Source organism: Chiloscyllium punctatum, chromosome 28 (genome assembly GCF_047496795.1).
Source record: "Chiloscyllium punctatum isolate Juve2018m chromosome 28, sChiPun1.3, whole genome shotgun sequence".
NCBI lineage: Eukaryota > Metazoa > Chordata > Chondrichthyes > Orectolobiformes > Hemiscylliidae > Chiloscyllium > Chiloscyllium punctatum.
This window is the reverse complement of record NC_092766.1, coordinates 54,320,642-54,338,526: the sequence shown is the minus strand read 5'-3', so window position 1 is coordinate 54,338,526 and position 17,885 is coordinate 54,320,642. Positions and strand designations below refer to the sequence as shown.

The 17,885-nt window shown below is 53.3% G+C and overlaps 1 long non-coding RNA gene across 1 annotated transcript in view; it reads right to left on the bottom strand.

The window, feature by feature from the left end:
* Positions 1-6,103: 6,103 nt before the first annotated feature.
* LOC140453856 (uncharacterized) overlaps positions 6,104-17,885 on the bottom strand; it is a 44,372-nt gene continuing 32,590 nt past the window's right edge. Inside the window, exon 5 of the long non-coding RNA XR_011952513.1 lies at positions 6,104-6,227. This is a non-coding gene — a long non-coding RNA (uncharacterized lncRNA). The remainder of the gene's footprint in view (positions 6,228-17,885) is intronic.

Below are 17,885 nucleotides of genomic sequence, written 5' to 3'. Positions count from 1 at the left end.
GGGGGTGAGGGAGTGGGGGCGAGAGAGAGGGGTGTGTGAGAGAGAGTGGATGTGAGAGAGTGAGATGGGATGGAGAGAGAGGGGGTGTGAGAGACAGAGGGAGATGGAGAGGGAGAGAGGGGGGGCAGAGAGGGGGAGAGAGAGGGGGTGGGTGTAAGAAGGGGTTGAGAGAGAAGGGGTCATTGAGAGAGAAAGTGGAGGGTAGGAGAGAGAGTGGCGTGAGTAGGAGAGGGTGTGAGAGAGAGAGTGGGTGAGAGAGAGGGGTGAGCAAGAGGGGGAGGGGTTAGAGAGAGAGCGAGGGGTAAGACAGAACGGTTGTGAGATAGGGAGGGGGGTGAGGTGGTGAGGGGGGTGCGAGGGGGTGAGAGAGAGAGGGGTGAGAGACAATGAGTGATTGAGAGAGAGAAAGTGGGGAGGGAGTAAGAGAGAGAGTAGAGTGAGAAGGAGAGGGTGTGATTGAGAGAGGGTGTGAGAGAGAGGGGGTGAAAGAGAGGGGTGGTGGCGAGGGGTTAGAGAGAGCGTTGGTAAGAGCGAAAGCGTGTGAGAGGGCATGAGAGAGAGGGCTGAGAGAGGTTGGTGATAGAGAGAGAGGGTTTGAGAAAGAGAGAGGGCGTGAGCGATTGAGGGCGTGAGAGAGTGAGTGGATGAGAGAGTGAGGGGATGAGAGAATGAGGGGGTTTGAGAGAGGGGGTGGTGAGAGAGAGAGGGAGTGAGAGAGAGGGAGTGTGGCAGAGAGGGGTGAGAGAGCGAGGGGTGAGAGAGGGGGTTGAGAGAGAGAAGGGGGTGAGAGAGACAGGGTTGAGAGAGAGGGAGGTGGGAGAGAGAGAGGGGTGAGAGAGTGAGAGGATGGAAGAGAGGGGGTGGGAGAGAGAGGGGGGTGAGAGAGAAAGAGGAGGTGAGAGAGAGGGAGAGAGATGGTGGGAGAGAGGGAGGGGTGAGAGAGCGAGGGTGTGTGAGAGTGTGTGCGAGAGAGGGGGATGCGAAAGAGATTGGGGTGGGAGAGAGAGGGGTGACGGAGAGAGAGGGGAGTGAGAGAGAGATGTATATGTGAGAGAGAGAGAGGGGTTGAGAGAGAGTGGGGTGAGAGACTGAGGGGGTAGAAGAGTGAGGGGATGAGAGATTGAGGTGTGTTGAGAGAGGGGGTGGTGAGAGGGGGCGGTGAGAGAGAGATGGAGTGAGAGAGAGGGGTGAGAGAGAGGGGATGACAGATAAAGAGAGGTCTGAGAGAGACAGGGGTGAGAGAGAGAGAGGGGGTTGAGAGTGAGAGGGGTGGGGGTGAGAGAGAGGGGTGGGGGTGAGAGAGAGAGGGGTGAGAGAGTGAGGGGGTCGAAGAGAGGGGGTGTGGGAGAGAGGGGAGAGCGAGTGAGGGGAGAGCGAGTGAGAGGGGAGTGTGAGAGAGGGAAGAGCGAGAGAGGGGAGAGAGCAGGGGGAAGAGAGAGGGGTGAGACAGAGGGGTGAGGGAGTGGGGGTGAGAGAGAGGGGGTGGTGAGAGAGAGGGGGAGTGAGAGAGAGGGGGAGTGAGAGAGAGGGGGAGTGAGAGAGAGAGAGCGAGAGAGAGGGGTTTACAGAGAAAGAGAGGTGTGTGTGAGAGAGAAGGGTGAGAGTGAGAGTGTAAGAGAGTGTGGTGAGAGAGGGGTTGAGAGAGAAAGAGAGGGGTGAGAGAGAGAGAGGGGAAGAGACAGAGGATGTGAAGGAGAAGGGTGAGGGGGACGGGTTAGAGAGAGAGTGCGGGGTAAGAGAGAAAGGGAGAGGGGTGAGGGGGTGAGAGAGGGAGGAGGGTTGAGAGGGGGTGACAGAGAGAGGGGTTGCGAGAGGGCGTGGTGAGAGACACAGGGGTGAGAGAGAGGTGTGCGAGAGAGGGGGTGAGAGAGAGAGGGGGGTTGAGAGTGAGAGGGATGGGGGTGAGAAGGAGAGGGCTTGGGGGGTGAGAGAGAGGGGGATGAGAGAGTGAGAGGGTGGAAGAGAGGGGTGCGGGAGAGAGAGGGTGTGAGAGACAGAGCTGGGTGAGAGGGCGGTGAGAGGGAGAGGTGGGAGTGAGTGACAGAGAGGGCGTGGGAGAGAGAGGGGGTGAGAGAGAGGGGGGTTTAGAGAGAGGGACGAGAAGGAGAGAGAGGGGATAAGAAAAAGGCAGAGCGATGGTGGGAGAGAGGGAGGGGGTGAAAGACCGAGGGTTTGTGAGAGTGCGTGTACGAGAGAGGGGGATGTGAAAGAGATTGGGGTGGGAGAGAGAGGGGTGACAGAGAGCGAGAGGAGAGAGAGAGGGGGGTGAGAGAGAGATGGAAGTGTGAGAGAGAGAGGGGTTGAGAGAGTGAGTGGATGAGAGATTGAGGGGATGAGAGAGTGAGGGGGTTGGAGAGAGGGGATGGTGAGAGAGAGGGGGAGTGAGAGAGAGGGGTAAGAGAGAGAGGTGTGTTGAGAGAGAGAGGGGGTGGAGGGTGAGAGAGAGAAAGGTGAGTGAGAGAGGGTTGAGAGAGGGGGGTGGGAGAGAGAGGGGGCGAGAGAGAGGGGTGAGAGAGTGAGAGGGTGGAAGAGAGGGGGTTGGGAAAGAGTGGGGGGTGAAAGAGAGAGAGAGCTGGGTGAGAGGGCGGTGAGAGGGATAGGTGGGAGTGAGTGACAGAGAAGGGGTGGGAGAGAGAGGGGTGAGAGTGAGCGGGGGTGAGAGAGAGGGAGTGAGAAGGAGAGAAAGGGGATGAGAAAGAGGCAGAGTGATGATGGGAGAGAGGGAGGGGGTGAGAGTGCGAGGGTCTGTGAGAGTGTGTGAGAGAGGGGGGGTTGTGAAAGAGATTGGGGTGGGTGAGAGAGGGGTGACAGAGAGACAGGGGGTGAGAGTAGTGAATGTGAGAGAGACGAAGGGTTGAGAGAGAGGGGGTGAGAGTCTGAGGGGGTGAGAGAGTGAGGGGGGTTGAGAGAGGGGGTGGTGAGAGAGATGTGGAGTGAGAGAGAGGGGGGTGAGAGAGAGGGGGGTAAGAGAGCGAGGGGTTGAGAGAGAGGGGGTTGAGAGAGAAAGAGAGGGGTGAGAGAGAGAGGGGAAGAGAGATAAAGGGAGGGGTGAGAGAGAGAGAGGGGAAGAGGGAGAAATAGAGGGGTGAGAGAGAGAGGAAGAGAGAGAGGGGTCAGTGAGGGGGTGACAGAGTGAGGGGATGAGAGAGTGAGGGGGTGTTGAGCGAGGGGTTGGTGAGGGGGGACTAGAGAGAGAGGGGGTGAGAGAGAGAGAGGGGTGAGAGATCGGGTTTGAGATAGAGAGGGGTTGAGAGAGAGAAGGGGGTGAGAGAATGAAGGGGGGTGAGAGAAAGGGGTTGTGAGGGGGGAGAGAGAGTTAGTAGGGTGTGAGAGAGAGGGTGTAATAGAAAGGTGGAGAGAGAGCGGAATGAGAGAGGGGGTGAGAGAGGGGGGCTGAGAGAGACGGGGGTGCAAGAGAGGGTGGGTGAGAGTGGGAGGGGATGAGAGAGCGATGGGCTGTGAGAGAGAGGGGGTGAGATAGGGAGAGTGTGAGAGAGGAGGGATGAGAGTGGGGACAATGAGGGACGGGATGAGAGAGGGAGGGTGAGAGAGAGGGGGTGAGAGAGCGGAGTGAGTGTGGGGGGAGAGGGGTGAGAGAGGGGGAGAGGGAGAGAGAGGAGGGAGAGAGGGAGGGTGTGAGAGTGGGAGGGTGTGAGAGAGGGACGGGGTGAGAGAGGGGTGTGTGTGAGAGAGAGAGGTGAGAGAGAGGATGAGAGAGAGAAGTGAGAGAGGGGGAGAGAGAGGGGGAGAGAAGATAAGAGAGTTAGAGTGGTGAGAGAAAGATATGGGTGACAGAGAGAGGGGTTTGAGAGAGAGAGGGGGTGTGAGAGAGGGGTGAGTTGTGTGAGGGGGTGTGTGGGGATGGGGGTGGGAGAGGGGGTGGGAGGGGGGTGAGGGAGGTGGGGGGGAGATAGAGGGGGTGTGGGGGTTAGGAGAGAGAGAGGTGTGTGAGAGAGAGCTGGGTGAGAGGGGGTGTGGGGGGCTGAGAGAGAGAAAGGTGGGTGAGAGAGACAGAGTGAAGGTGAGAGAGAGGTTGTTGAGAGATGGGGAATGAGAGAGAGTGGAGGGTGAGAGAGAGGGGGGGTTGAGAGAGAGAGCGACGGGAGTGAGAGAGAGAGGGTGGGAGAGAAGGGAAGAGAGAGAGAGAGGGTGAGAGTGAGAGGGGTGAGAGAGCAGTTGAGAGAGGGGGGTTGAGGGGGGGAGAGAGAGAGGTTGAGATAGAGAGGGGGTGAGAGAGGTGTTGAGAGAGAGAGGTTGAGAGAGACACTGGGGAAAGAGGGGTGAGAGAGAGAGAGGGTTAGAGAGAGACGGGAGAGAGAGGTGTTGAGAAAGATGGGATGCAAGAGAAAGGAGGTGAGGGGGAGGACTGAGAGAGAGAGATGGAGAGAGAGAGTGACAGAGAGAGATAGAGCAAGAGTGAGAGTGACAGACAGAGAGAGCATGAGCGACAGAGAGAGAGAGCACGAGCGAGAGAGAGCGAACGAGAGAGACCGTGAGATAAGAGAGCGGGAGGCAAGAGAGAGGGAGAGAGGCAGGGAGAGAGAGAGAGCGTGAGAAGAGGGTGAGAGAGTGAGAGAGAGAGACCGCAAGAGGAAGAGAGCGAGCGGAAGAGTGAGACAGAGAGAGAGAATGTGAGAGAGAGAGAGGGGGTGAGAGAGGGGTGCGAGACAGAGGGGCGAGAGAGGAGGGGAGAGAGGACGAGAGAGAGGGGGCGAGGGAGGGGGAGGGAGGGGGAGAGGGAGAGGGGGTGGGATTGGGGGCAGAGAGAGGGCACAGAGAGGGGGTAGACAGATGGCGGAGAGAGGGGGAGAGATGGAGGAGAGGGGGAGAGAGGGGGTGAGAGAGCGGGGGAGAGGGGGGGATAGATGGGGCAAAGAGGGGGATGAGGGGGGTGAGAGAGAGAGGGTGAGAGAGAGGAGTTGAGAGAGAGGGGGTAAGAGAGAAAGGGGTGAGGGAGAGAGGGGTGAGAAAGGGAGAGAGGTCTGAGAAAAGGAGAGAGGGGGAAGAGAGAGAGAGAGAGAGAAGGTCAGAGAAAGAGTGAATGTGAGGGGGTGAGAGAGAGGAGGTGGGAGAGAGAGGGGGTGAGAGAGAGGGATTGAGAGAAAGGAGGAGAGATAGAGAAAGGGTGAGAGAGAAAGGGGGACAGCGAGATAAAGAGGGATGAGAGAGATGGGACGCGAGGGAGAGAGAGTTAAAGAGGTGAGAGGGAGGGTGAGATAGACAGTGAATGATGGGTTGAGAGAGAGAGAGACAGAGAGAGAGCGAGTGAACAGATGAGACAGTTAGAGGGGTGTGAGGGAGATGGGATGAGAGAGTGGGCGCTAGAGAGAGACAGAGCGAGAGCAAGGAGGAGGGAGGAAGAAAGGGGTCAAAAGAGATAGAGAAATGGGGTGAACGAGAGAAAGAGGGTGCGAGAGAGGGGGTATACAGAGAGAAAGAGAGCGGGAGTGTGAGACAGAGCGCGAGAGGGAAGGGGAATGAGAGAGAGAAAAAGGGAACGAGAGACAGGAGGGGATGAGAGAGAGGGCGGGGGAAAGAGAGGGTGTAAAGGGGAGAGAGGGTGAGGGATGACAGAGGGAGGGGTGAGAGTGAGAGAGCAGGGTGGAGAGAGAGGGGGTGAGAGAGAGTGAGGGAGAGAGAGAGAGATAACAAGGTGAGAGAGAAAGGGGGTGTGAAAGAGAGAGGCAGTGAGAGAGAAGGGGGTGAGAGAGATAGGGGGTGCAAGAGAGCAGGAGGGGCTGTGAGAGAGGGGTGAGAAAGGGAGAGTGTGAGATAGGAGGGATGAGAGTGGGAGGAGGAAAGAGAGACGGGATGAGAGAGGGAGGGTGAGAGAGAGGGGTGTGAGAGAGAGAGGGGTGAGAGAGAAGGGTGAGAGAGGGAGTCTTTAGAAAGGGTCACAGCATTTGGGTTTTAATTCCACCCGAAGAGAGTCCTACCTCTCAGATCCTGGGGATTGACAAACTTTAACCCCAGGCTTCAAACCTGTTTTAAAAATGACAGGGCCACAATCTGACAGGAGCGAGTTACCCAGAGGCCCCTAAAACACAGGGTCCCTCAGAGGAGATTAAACCTTGGGGTAAATAAACACACAACTCACGTGGGCCCCCACGGGGTGCAGCCTGTCGACCAGGCCTCAGGCCTCAGGCCCGTGCTCCCCCTCTGGAGGTTGTTCTTTCCTGGCTTCGAACATTTTGGATCTTCACGTTGCAGCTTTCCAAACAAATGTTCTTCAGGATAAAAGAGGGAAAAGATTAGTTGAAAGGGAGAGCAAGAGCATTTTGGAGGCAAGTTACACAGCAAGATCCCAAGTTTAAAAGCACCTCTGCCCAGCTCCAATGTATTAATATATGTAACACAGTCAGCAGTTAGGAGGGAACATGGTGTGGGAGCAGATCTTCGCAGGGATTGGAGGGGGATAGTGAGGGAAAGGCATCAGATTCTTACACTCTGCAGTGACCTGGGATCAAATGCCTTTTACTGAAAACAGTTCCCAACTTGTATGTGCCTGTAGCTCCCTCCAGTCTGAAACCCTCATTACCCTATATCCTGTCTCCTCTCTCTGAGCCAATGGTGTATTCATTCTGTTACTGACCCTTCAGTCCTACTGAGATCATTTTTTCTCACCTTCTCTCATCCACGTGAAGGAATTGGACCCTGACAATTCCATTTACACTGTCTCCCATCAATCTTTATAGGATCCATATCACAGAGGTTAGACAGTGTTCCCAGCAAACACTCCCAGGGCAGAGGGAGCACAGGGTTCCAGACAACGTAAAGCTCCCATTAAACTGTCTCCATTTAAATCCCCAGGGCAGGTAGAGAATGGGGTCAGATACAGAGTAAATCTCCCTCTACACTGCAGCTTTTCAAATTCCCAGGCCATTTTGAGCTCGGCGTTAGGTACTGATTAAATCTCCCACTTCCCCCATCCTGTTCACATCAAACTCAATCAGGAGAGCTCCATCACTGGGTTAGATACAGAGGATGTGTATGTTTGGATTTCAGCCCCAATCCAGTTGGTGATGATCACGGCCTTGTTAAGTGTGTTTGGGAATGAGGAGGGATCTGCTAGCAGGGTGATGGTGGGATAGTGGGGAGCATAGCTGCCTTCCAAGCAGTTGACCCGGGTCCGATTCCCAGCCATCGCAGTGTTGTGGTTTGTAAACAGCCTTTTAAAGGTAATGCACTGGGATAAATCGAGGAAATAAATCTTTCATTCTGTGGTAAAACGGATCCGTCAGATTGCTCCTTGCTTTTCCTGGCGATGGTTCCTGTGAATTGAAGTGTGGAACCGGGCAGCATTGCTCTGCATCTCGGAAGCTTTCCCCTCTGCTGCTTCCCATTTCTTATTGAAATATTGGTTGCTGCACAAGGATGGGTTTGTTTTGTTCGAAAAGTGAGAGACTGCTCCCGTCAGGAACCTGAAATAATTACAGAAGCCGCTGGAAAAACTGAACAGTTCCAACAGCTTCTGTAGTGGTGGGGAGGGAGGATTAATGGGTCAAATCTCCACAAGGATAAAATAAACTCCAGCCTCAAAACAATCAGAAATCCTGACTCTGCAAACATTCTTGTAAATCTTTTCTGAATCTTTACAAGTTTCACACCATTCTCCCGATAGCAGAAAGACCAGAATTGTGTGGTTTATGGAATGTTACGATATCCGAACAGTTGCTGTTTATAGTTAAATAATGTTCATTTAATTCAGGTTTCCAATCGAGTTTGGTTTGTCCAATCTTTCTTCCTTATGTTTGTGTTACGGCAGAGGAGTTTGGTCTGGTTCATAACATCCTCAATGTCATCAATTCATGTCCCTCCAGCCCTGAGCAATGATGTTTACAGATTAATGGAGGATACACAGACACATTAATCGGTATTATCTTGGACAGAAGTCATTTGGGAATGATATTCCTCAGACCATCAACTCTCAGCTCGGTCAAGGATAAAGGCCAGGAATCCGGCACAATTGGGAAACAGCCCATTTCCCGGGAGACTGAGAGGTCACTAACAGAGTGGGAGCTGGAGAGTCAGGAACAGAATAACAGGGACAGTCCGCTCTGTTCACTGACCCTTCACCCCTCAGTGAATCCAGTGCCAGGAATGACTGCTATTAGTCAGACTGACAGAATGTGATCAGATACACACACTGTCCTTCCACATCATCAATATCTCCCAGCTCCCACCCTGTCTCAGCTCATCTGCCCCTCTGCCATCTTCAATATTTTAATCGGGGCAGCATTAAGTGCCGTGCTTTGAGCTGAGCTGTCTTATCTTCTGTACTGTCTCTCTAAATGGCTCCAATTCCCCCCGATCCCTCTCCGGTTTAAGATGCTCCTTGACATCCGCCCCAATGAATGAGGTAGACCGTCACCTGACCCCCCCAGTGAAGAGCAGACTGACCCCACTCTGTCAATGTAACACACCCGGTGAAGAGCAGACTGACCCCACTCTGTCAATGTAACACACGCAGGGAAGTGCAGACTGACCCCACTCTGTCAATGTAACACACCCAGGGAAGAGCAGACTGACCCCATTCTGTCAATGTAACACACCCCGGGAAGTGCAGACTAACCCCACTCTGTCAATGTAACACACCATGGGAAGAGCAGAATGACCCCACTCCTTCAATGTAACACACCCAGGGAAGTGCAGACTGACCCCACTCTGTCAATGTAACACACCCAGGGAAGAGCAGACTGACCCCACTCTGTCAATGTAACACACCTAGGGAAGAGCAGACTGACCCCACTCGGTCAATGTAATACACCCTGGGAAGAGCAGACTGAACCAAATCTGTCAATGTAACACTCCCTGGGAAGAGCAGACTGACCCCCACTCTGTCAATGTAACACACCCAGGCAAGTGCAGACTGACCTCACTCTGTCAATGTAACACACCAAGGGAAGAGCAGACTTTCCCCAACCTGTCACTGTCACACACCCAGGGAAAAGCAGACTGACCCCACTCTGTCAATGTAACACACCCAGGGAAGAGCAGACGGACCCCACTCTGTCAATTTAAACCACCCAGGGAAGAGCAGATTGACCCCACTCAGTCAATGTAACACACCCAGGGAAGAGCAGACTGACCCCATACTGTCAATGTAACGCACCCAGGGAAGAGCAGACTGACCCCACTCTGTCAATGTAACACACTCAGGGAAGAGCAGATGACCCAATTCTGTCAATGTAATCCACCCAGGGAAGAGCAGACTGACCCCACTCTGTCAATGTAACACACCCAGGGAAGAGCAGATGACCGAACTCTGTAAATGTAATCCACCCAGGGAAGAGCAGACTGACCCCAATCTGTCAATGTAACACACCCTGGGAGAGCAGACTGACCCCACTCTGTGAATGTAACCCACCCAGGGAAGAGCAGACTGACCCCACTCTGTCAATGTAACCCACCCAGTGAAGAGCAGACTGACCTCCCTCTGTCAATGTAACACACCCAGGGAAGTGCACACTGACCCCACTCTGTTAATGTAACACATCCAGGGAATAGCAGACTGACCCCACTCGGTCAATGTAACCCACCCAGGGAACAACAGACTGACCCCACTCTGTCAATGTAACACACCCAGGGAAGAACAGACTGACCCCACTCTGTCAATGTAACCAACCCAGGGAAGAGCAGACTGACCTCACTCTGTCAATGTAACACACCCAGGGAAGAGCAGACTGACCCCACTCTGTCAATGTAACACACCCACGGAAGAGTAGACTGACCCAACTCTGTCAGTGTAACACACCCAGTGAAGAGCAGACTGACCCCATACTGTCAATGTAACACACCCAGGGAAGATCAGACTGACACCAACCTGTCAATGTAACACACCCAGGGAAGCGCAGACTGACACCAATCTGTCAATGTGACACACCCAGGGAAGAGTAGACTGACCTCACTCTGTCAATGTAACACACCCACGCAAGAGCAGACCTACTCCATACTGTCAATGTGACACACCCAGGGAAGAGCAGACTGACCCCACTCTGTCCATGTAACACGCCCAGGGAAGAGCAGACTGACCCCTCTCTGTCAATGTAACACACCCAGGGAAGAGCAGACTGACCCCACTCTGTCAATGTAACACACCCAGGGAAGCGCAGACTGACACCAATCTGTCAATGTGACACACCCAGGGAAGAGTAGACTGACCTCACTCTGTCAATGTAACACACCCAGGGAAGAATAGACTGACACCACTCTGTCAATGTAACACACCCACGGAAGAGTAGACTGACCCAACTCTGTCAATGTAACACACCCAGGGAAGAGCAGGCTGACCCCATACTGTCAATGTAACCCACCCAGGGAAGATCAGACTGACACCAACCTGTCAATGTAACACACCCAGGAAAGAGCAGACTGACCCCACTCTGTAAATGTAACACACCCAGGGAAGATCAGACTGACACCAACCGGTCAATGTAACACACCCAGGGAAGAGCAGACTGACCCGACTCAGTCAATATAACACGCCCAGGGAAGAGCAGACTGACCTCACTCTGTCAATGTAACCCACCCAGAGAAGAGCAGACTGACCTCACTCTGCAAAATTACTCACACAGTCAACTGCAGACTTACCCCTCTCTGTCAATGTAACCCACCCAGGGAAGAGCAGACTGACTCCACTCTGTCAATGTGACACGCCCTGGGAAGAGCACACTGACCCCACTCTGTTATTGTAACACACCCAGGGAAGTGCACACTGACCACACTCTGTCAATGTAACACACCCAGGGAAGAGCAGACTGACCCCATTCTGCCAATGTAACCCACCCAGGGAAGAGCAGACTGACCCCACTCTGTCAATGTAACACACCCAGGGAAGAAGAGACTGACCCCACTCTGTCAATCTAACACACCCAGGGTAGAGCAGACTGACCCCACTCGGTCAATGTAACACACCCTGGGAAGAGCAGACTGACCTCACTCTGTCCATGTAACCCACCCAGGCAAGTGCAGACTGACCCCACTCTGTCAATGTAACACAGCCAGGGAAGAGCAGACTGACCCCACTCTGTCAATGTAACACAGCCAGGAAATAGCAGACGGAATCCACTCTGTCAATGTAACACACCCAGGGAAGAGCAGACTGACGCCACTCTGTCAATGTATCACACCCAGGGAAGAGCAGACTGATGCCACTCTGTCAATGTAACACAGCCAGGGAAGAGCAGACTGACCCCACTCTGCAAAATTACTCACAGAGTCAAGCGCAGACTGACCCTCCTCTGACAATGTAACACACCCAGGGAAGAGCAGACTGACCCCACTCTGTCAATATAACCCACCCAGGGAAGAGCAGACGGACACCACTCTGTCAATGAAACACACCAACGTAAGAGGAGACAGACGCCTTCTCTGTCAATGTAACACAACATGGGAAGACCAGATTGACCCCACTCTGTCAATGCAAAACACCCAGGGAAGATCAGACTGACACCACTCTGTCAATGTAACACACCCAGGGAAGAGGAGACAGACCCCTTCTCTGTCAATGTAACACAACAAGGGAAGACCAGATTGAAGCCCACTCTGTAAATGTAACACACCCAGGGAAGTGCAGACTGACCCCACTCTGTCAATGTAACACACCCAGGGAAGAGCAGACTGACCCCACTCTGTAAATGTAACACACCCAGGGAAGTGCAGACTGACCCCACTCAGTCAATATAACTCGCACAGTCAAGCGCAGACTGTCTCCAATCTGTGAATGTAACTCACCCAGGGAAGAGCAGACTGACCCCACTCTGTCAATATAACACACCAGGGAAGAGCAGATTGTCCCCACTCTGTCAATGGATCCCACGCAGGGAAGATCAGACTGACCCCACTCTGTCAATGTAACACACCCAGGGAAGATCAGACTGACCCCACTCTGTCAATGTAACACACCCAGAGAAGAGCAGACTGACCCCACTCTGTCAATGTAACACACACAGGGAAGAGCAGACTGACCCCACTCTGTCAATGTAACTCACACACACTCTGGGACTCTCAGGGATGCCCTCTCTCCCACACACTCTGGGATCCCCTCTCTCTCACGCACTCTAGGATTCCCTCTCTCACAGACACACACTCTGGGAAGATCTGGGATTCCCTCTCTCACTCACACTCTGGGATTCCCTCTCTCACACACTCTCTGGGAATCCCTCTCTCACACACTCTCTGGGATTCCCTCTCTCACAAACACTCTGGGAAACTTACAAACACACTCTGGGATTCCCTCCCTCAAACACATTCTGGGATTCTCTCACACTCACTCTGGGTTTCCCTCTCTCACAAACACTCTGGGAATCTCACACACAAACACACTCCTGGATTCTGTGGGATGCCCTTTCTCCCACACACCCTGGGACTACCTCTCTCACAAACACTCTGGGATGCCCTCTCTCACGCACTCTCCGGGATGGCCTCTCTCACACACCCTGGGACTACCTCTCTCACAAACACTCTGGGATGCCCTCTCTCACACACTCTGGGATTCCCTCTCTCACACACCCTGGGACTACCTCTCTCACACACTCTCTGGGATGCCCTCTCTCACACACACTCTGGCATTCCCTCTCTCTCACACACTCTGGGATTCCCTCACTCAAACGCACTCTGGGATTCCCTCTCTCACACACTCTCTGGGGCTCTCTGGGATTCCCTCTCACAAACACACTCTGGGATTCTCTCACACACACACATTCTGGGATTCTCTCACACTCACTCTGGGTTTCCCTCTCTCACACACACTCTGGGAATTTCTCACACACAAACACACTCCTGGATTCTGTGGGATGCCCTCTCTCCCACACAACCTGGGACTACCTCTCTCACACACTCTCTGGGATTCCTTCTATCCCACACACTCGGGGATTCCCTCCCTCACACACACTCTGGGGGTCTCTGGGATTCCCTCTCACACACACACTCTGGGCCTCTCTGGGATTCCCTCTCACACACACACTCTGGGGCTCTGTGGGATTCGTTCCCACACACACACTCGGGATTCCCTCTCTCACACACACTCTGGGGTGCCCTTCCTCACACACACTCTGGGGAGCCCTCCCTCACACACACTCTGGGGTGCCCTCCCTCACACACACTCTGGGGCTCTCTGGGATTCCCTCCCTCACACACACTCTGGGGCTCTCTGGGATTCCCTCTCACACACACACTCTGGGATTCCCTCCCTCCTACACACTCGGGGATTCCCTCTCTCACACACACCCTTGGACTCCCTCTCTCACACACACTCTGGGATTCCCTCACACACACTCTGGGACTGTCTGGGATTCCCTCTCTCACGCACACTCTGGGATTCCCTGCACACACACTCTGGGATTGGCTCTCTCACACACACTCTGGGTCTCTCACAAACACTCTGGGACACTGATTCTCTTACACACACTGGAATTCTCTCGCACACTCTGGCACACTCAGGGAATCTCTCTTACATTTGGGATTCCCTTACAAACCATAGGTTTCTGGGACTCTCTCACTTACTTTGGGACTCTCTCTTACTCACTGTGGGATTTCCTTACATGCTCTGCAATTCTCTCTCACACTCCAGGACTCTCTCACACACTCTAAGAATCCCTAACACAATCGGGGACACACTGAGATTCCCTTACACAATCTGGGATTGCCTCTCTCACACACACTCTGGGATTCCCTCTCTCACACACACACTCTGGGATTCCCTCTCTCACACACAATCTCGGATTCTCTCTTACAAACACACTGGGAAACTCACACACACACTCTGGGATTCTAACTTTCTCTCTCACTTTGGGATTCCCACTCTCACACACACTCAGGGACTCTGAGATTCCCTTCAGCTCACACACTCTCTGGGATGCCCTCTCTCAAACACATTCTGGGATTCTCTCTCTCACACACACTCTGGGATACTCTCTCTCACCATCACTCTGGGATTCTCTCTCTCACCATCACTCTGGGACTCTCTGGGATCCCCTCTCTCTCTCACACTCTGGGACTCTCTCACACACAATCTGGGACACTCACAGACACACTCTGGGACACTGTGATTCTCTTACACACACAGGAATTCTCTCGTATACTCTGGCATACTCAGGGAATCTCTCTTACATTTGGGATTCCCTTACACACCATAGGCTTCTGGGACTCTCTCACTTACTCTGGGACTCTCTCTTACTCACTGTGGGATTTCCTTACACGCTCTGAGGTTCTCTTACACACTCTGGGATTCCCGCTCTCACACACACTGGGATTTCCACTCTGACACACACTCTGGGATTCCCTCACTCACACACATTCTGGGATGCCCTCTCACACACACACTCCGGGATGCCCTCTCTCACAAACACACTGGGAAACTCACACACACACTCTGGGATTCTAACTTTCTCTCACACATTGGGATTCACACTCTCACACACACTCAGGGACTCTCTGAGATTCCCTTCAGCTCACACACACTCTGGGATCCCCTCTCTCAAACACACTCTGGGGAACCCACACACACACACTCTGGGATTCTCTCACACACACACACACACACACACACTGGAATTCCCTCTCTCACATTCTGGGACTCTCTGGGATTCCCTTACACAATCTGGGACGCTAGGACCCTCGCCCAAACACCATGGGTTCCTCTCACACACTCTGGGAATTCCCTCAAACACTCTGGGATTTCCACTCTTACCCACACTCTGGGACTCTCTGGGATTCCCTCTCTCTCACACACTCTGGGATTTGCCCTCTCTCACACGCTCTGGGATTCACTATCACACACGCACTCTGGGATTCCCTCTGAAACTCTGGGACTCTCTGGGATTCTCTCTCTCTCACACACTCTGGGATTCCCCCTCTCTCACACACACTCTGGGACTCTCTGGGATTCCCTCTCTCTCCCACACTCTGGAATAATCTCACGCACATTCGGGGATTCCCTCTCTCACGCACACTCGGGGATTCCCTCTCTCAAACACACTCTGGGATTCCCTCTCTCACACACACTCTGGGATTCCCTCTCTCACACACACTCTGGGATTCCCTCTCTCACACACACTCTGGGATTTGCTATCTCACACACACTCTGGGATTCCCTCTCTGACACACTGGGACTCTCTGGAATTACCTCTCTCTCTCACCCTCTGGGACTCTCTCACGCACAATCTGGGACACTCACAGACACACTCTGGGACACTGTGATTCTCTTACACACACTGGAATTCTCTCGCATACTCTGGCACACTCAGGGAATCTCTCTTACATTTGGGATTCCCTTACACACCATAGGCTTCTGGGACTCTCTCACTTACTCTGGGACTCTCTCTTACTGTGGGATTTTCTTACACGCTCTGAGGTTCTCTTACACACTCTGGGATTCCCGCTCTCACACACACTGGGATTTCCACTCTGACACACACTCTGGGATTCCCTCACTCACACACATTCTGGGATGCCCTCTCACACACACACTCTGGGATGCCCTCTCTCACAAACACACTGGGAAACTCACACACACACTCTGGGATTCTAACTTTCTCTCACACTTTGGGATTCACACTCTCACACACACTCAGGGACTCTCTGAGATTCCCTTCAGCTCACACACACTCTGGGATCCCCTCTCTCAAACACACTCTGGGGAACCCACACACACACACTCTGGGATTCTCTCTCACACACACACACACACACACTGGAATTCCCTCTCTCACATTCTGGGACTCTCTGGGATTCCCTTACACAATCTGGGACGCTAGGACCCTCGCCCAAACACCATGGGTTCCTCTCACACACTCTGGGAATTCCCTCAAACACTCTGGGATTTCCACTCTTACCCACACTCTGGGACTCTCTGGGATTCCCTCTCTCTCACACACTCTGGGATTTGCCCTCTCTCACACGCTCTGGGATTCACTATCACACACGCACTCTGGGATTCCCTCTGAAACTCTGGGACTCTCTGGGATTCTCTCTCTCTCACACACTCTGGGATTCCCCCTCTCTCACACACACTCTGGGACTCTCTGGGATTCCCTCTCTCTCCCACACTCTGGAATAATCTCACGCACATTCGGGGATTCCCTCTCTCACGCACACTCGGGGATTCCCTCTCTCAAACACACTCTGGGATTCCCTCTCTCACACACACTCTGGGATTCCCTCTCTCACACACACTCTGGGATTCCCTCTCTCACACACACTCTGGGATTTGCTATCTCACACACACTCTGGGATTCCCTCTCTGACACACTGGGACTCTCTGGAATTACCTCTCTCTCTCACCCTCTGGGACTCTCTCACGCACAATCTGGGACACTCACAGACACACTCTGGGACACTGTGATTCTCTTACACACACTGGAATTCTCTCGCATACTCTGGCACACTCAGGGAATCTCTCTTACATTTGGGATTCCCTTACACACCATAGGCTTCTGGGACTCTCTCACTTACTCTGGGACTCTCTCTTACTCACTGTGGGATTTTCTTACACGCTCTGAGGTTCTCTTACACACTCTGGGATTCCCGCTCTCACACACACTGGGATTTCCACTCTGACACACACTCTGGGTTTCCCTCTCTCACACACATTCTGGGTGCCCTCTCTCACAAACACACTGGGAAACTCACACACACACTCTGGGATTCTAACTTTCTCTCACACTTTGGGATTCCCACTCTCACACACAATCAGGGACTCTCTGAAATTCCCTTCAGCTCACACACACTCTGAGATCCCCTCTCTCAAACACACTCTGGGAAACCCTCACACACACTCTGGGATTCTTTCACAAACACACACACACACACACACACACTGGAATTCCCTCTCTCATATTCTGGGACTCTCTGGGATTCTCTTACACAATCTGGGACGCTAGGACCCTCGCCCAAACACCCTGGGTTTCTCTCACACACTCTGGGAATTCCCTCACTCAAACGCACTCTGGGATTCCCTCTCTCACAAGCACTCTGGGGCTCTCTGGGATTCCCTCTCACAAACACACTCTGGGATTCTCTCACACACACACATTCTGGGATTCTCTCACACTCACTCTGGGTTCCCCTCTCTCTCACACACTCTGGGAATTTCTCACACACAAACACACTCCTGAATTCTGTGGGATGCCCTCACTCCCACACACCCTGGGACTACCTCTCTCACACACTCTCTGGGATGCCCTCTCTCACACACTCTCTGGCATTCCCTCTCTCTCACACACTCTGGGATTCCCTTACTCAAACGCACTCTGGGATTCCCTCTCTCACAAACACTCTGGGGCTCTCTGGGATTCCCTCTCACAAACACACTCTGGGATTCTCTCACACACACACATTCTGGGGTTCTCTCACACTCACTCTGGGTTTCCCTCTCTCACACACACTCTGGGAATTTCTCACACACAAACACACTCCTGAATTCTGTGGGATGCCCTCTCTCCCACACAACCTGGGACTACCTCTCTCACACACTCTCTGGGATTCCATCTCTCACGCACAATCTGGGATTCCCTCTATCACGCACAATCTGGGATTCACTCTCTCACACACACTCTGGGATACTCTCTCGCACCATCACTCTGGGATTCTCTCTCTCACGCACACTCTGGGATTCTCTCTCTCACACACACTCTGGGATACTCTCTCTCACCATCACTCTGGGAGTCTCTCTCTCACCATCACTCTGGGACTCTCTGGGATCCCCTCTCTCTCTCACACTCTGGGACTCTCTCACACACAATCTGGGACACTCACAGACACACTCTGGGACACTGTGATTCTCTTACACACACAGGAATTCTCTCGTATACTCTGGCATACTCAGGGAATCTCTCTTACATTTGGGATTCCCTTACACACCATAGGCTTCTGGGACTCTCTCACTT